Source organism: Rutidosis leptorrhynchoides, unplaced genomic scaffold (genome assembly GCF_046630445.1).
Source record: "Rutidosis leptorrhynchoides isolate AG116_Rl617_1_P2 unplaced genomic scaffold, CSIRO_AGI_Rlap_v1 contig468, whole genome shotgun sequence".
Taxonomy (NCBI): Eukaryota; Viridiplantae; Streptophyta; class Magnoliopsida; order Asterales; family Asteraceae; genus Rutidosis; species Rutidosis leptorrhynchoides.
The window spans coordinates 17580-20916 of record NW_027266700.1 but is presented as its reverse complement, the minus strand read 5'-3'; the positions used below and the strand labels follow the sequence as shown (position 1 = coordinate 20916).

At 34.1% G+C, this 3337-nt stretch overlaps 1 pseudogene; it reads left to right on the top strand.

Annotated features, from left to right (window-relative positions):
* Positions 1-214: 214 nt before the first annotated feature.
* Positions 215-2027, top strand: LOC139883883 (chorismate mutase 1, chloroplastic-like; annotated as a pseudogene).
* Positions 2028-3337: the final 1310 nt, after the last annotated feature.

Sequence of the window (3337 nt, the reverse complement as noted above, 5' to 3'; positions counted from 1 at the left end):
GTTTGTCAACAACACAAATAGCTCCCAAAGAAATGGTACTCCGAATATCCTTAGTAAGCTCCATGGAAACACCATTCTTATAAATACCAGGATCAAAAACGCTGAGAAAGGTAGCATCATCAAAAGGAAAATCTTGCTCCTTCATTACTGTATTCTTTCGGTAGGAAATACAGCCAGCTTGTAACCAATTCTTGGGGCATTTTTCATATTTAAAATGGATCAAACTGGTACAAAACTTCTAGCTCTCGGTGTCCTCTTTCAAATGAGCATAAGTATATACTTTCCTAATGTCAAACAAGAGAGGAGCGTGCGATACAAAGATGGTTGACAAAAATGTAAAGAGATGACGAGCAGAATTTGTGGTTTCTTGTAAAACACAAAAATAGATGCCGCCAATTCCTGGATCATATATAATCACGGAAACAACATCTTCTACAACCATTTTGAGAGCATGAACAACATATACTGCCACCACATCACAAAGAATAGAATCCAAGTAAGAGAGCATATCATGGTGCACGTTGGAGCATCTCCCATTAAAAGGCGACTTAAAAATTTCTCCATGATCAATTCTTTTAAGAGTTTTAGTAGAAGATAAATAATATACTTTTTATTGGAGCCTTTTGATAGGCAGTGGTTTATTGAGAAGCTCGAGGTGAACAAGACCTTGAGGGACATTACCTTTTCGTTTCTTCTTTCAAGACTCGCCAAAAAGTGAAAGGAAATATCCCTTCCTATTCTGAAATTCGTTCAAGACTCCACCATATAGCCTCCATGAACCCCGCTTCCGTGAAAAATAGTTCTAGACTTCATTAGGATCCAATTTTATTTTTTTTAATCTTAAAATTCTAGAAATACTTCTATTTGAATTCAAATTTTAGTTTTCCATTTTTCATTTTGCGAATTATTTAGACAATAAGCAATCTTCTTTTGTTCTTAATAATACTTCTATTGAATCAGTGGGAAATTTATTTTTAGTTCTTGATTTTCATGTGTGGCAAAGAATATGTGCAAGTAATTCGGTGCTAGATAAGATACTTAATCAAAGTTTACCTGATCCACTTTTACCACCTCTACAATATCCAAAGGTGTGGTATTGAATTGAAAATATCAATTTATGTGAATCTAGCATGTTTCATAAAGAAAGATTTCAAATTTGAAATTTAGTTTTCATTATGCTTGCTACTTATTGTTTATAAAGTTACACTACAAATCTGGCAAGCATGTCTCATGGTATTGTTATATAATTTGCATCTTGTACTTTTCTTCACCATGTTGCTCCTTACATCAATATAAATGGAAAGGTCTGGGACATGTATTTTAGAGATCTTATTCCGAGGTTCGTCAAAGAAGGGGATGATGGAAATAATAGCTCTACACCTGTTTGTGACTCAATGTGCTTATAGGTATTCTTATCCTTACACCAAAACAATATAGCCTATTCTCAATACACTTTTGGTGTATCTATTATGTAATCTTAAATTTCCTAGCATACCAAATTGTTCACATAAAAAACAAAGTTTTGCTTCACAATTCTTTGTATTCGTGATGAGAAATGTGTTTTCTTGAATTTTTTAGGTGATCATAACATTTTTCTTAATTTCACTACCAAAATGTGAAGTTGCATAAAAGATCTATGATCACTTGGCTTTCACCCGGATCGATTTGTGACAACTTTTTGTTTGATGTTTTATAACAAGCTCTCTCAAAGAGAATCCATTATGGTAATTTGTTGCCGAGGCTAAATTCTGAACTTCCCCAAATACTCATGGGCAGCAATTAGAACACATGATAAAGTTAAACTCATGAAAATGCTAACATACCCTGAAGTTGAAGAGACGAATAAGAAGAGATTAGAGATGAAAACCAGGACTTACGGCCAAAAGGTGACCATAGATGTCGATAAAAATGAAGATGGACATGTATACAAAATAAATCCAAGCTTGGTTGTTGATCCTTATGGTGACTGGATCATGCTATTGACAAAAGAAGTTAAAAGTCAGTACTTACTCAAAAAGTTGGATTAAAATATGATACATATGGCAACAACTAAATAAATAAATAGAGAAAAAAACTAGTTTTTTAGTTTTACATGTGAAAAAAAAATATAGCTTCTTGACGAAACAAAGTGTTACTTCTCTTAAAATCACGTGTTGCTTCTTCTAAAACAAAGTGTTGCTTCTTGGAAAAAAAACATAGCTTCTTTAATCAATCGATCTAAATCTTTAATCTTTATCATATTTTGTTACTAGATTGCAAAGCTTCTATTGCTTGCCTCCAAGTAAGAACCCCCGAAGAAAGCTCACAAATAGTAGTAATTTTGGCTTAAAGCTTATATATAGACCAAAACACAATAGGAATATAATTATAAAGAAACGTATCGGTAAACCTCATAGTATTTGGAAATGAAAAATTCCATGTAGCATCTACTTTCAATTTCAGTTCATTTTATCCTGAAGTTACTGTACAAAACTCTCTTTTTTAACTGTTGCATTTTCATGCGGGATACATTCAAATCACTGTTCATTTTATAATTCATCGATCATTAAATATGCACCCTTAGATCTTTAAACCGAAGCTACCATTACCGTTGATTTATGCTTCGTTTAAATCCAAACCAACCTCATGATAATCCTCCTAAACCGTTCAAAATGAGAGCCTAACAGGTGGCTCAATCTGCCTTTTTAATTAATTTTTGTCCAATGATTAGAGAGAGCAACCTTCAGACAAGATTAAATATTTCTCAATATTTCTCTTTGTACCATCTCTTCCTTTAAGTCTGACGGTCCAAATGGTGAGGTATGAGTGATATTTTTAACACTATATTTTGTCCAATGGTCGAAGATTTATGAGTAGTTATCTATAAATAGTGGTAGTTCTTTCTCACTCATTTTTTATCTCATCTTTTTGTTTCCCTGTTGAAACAGCCAAAGAGCAAGAGATTTTGTTGTAAGAATTATAGGATCTATAGCATGATAATTAGAATACCGAATCAATACGTGAATTAGGAATACTTATTTTTGTAGACGGCCAAACTTCGATCTTCTGTAGTCCACGATAATCGCCATAGTCCCTCCATTAGGAACTACTAGAATCCTTCTCCCCAATGACACTATGGCAGTGATGAGTCTGTTACAGCTCCTGACCTAAAGTCATAGCTAATATATGTAGTGCTTGGGGAGGGACCTAGCTGAACCCTACAACCTTAGTCATATCCCACCCATCACATGCCAGACTAGGTTAAAAGCATAGACTAACATTTACTGCTAAGCCCGCCACTATTCAACGGTTAGGTATACACGACCCACAAATTAAGGATCCCTGGGTAGGTCCGTGT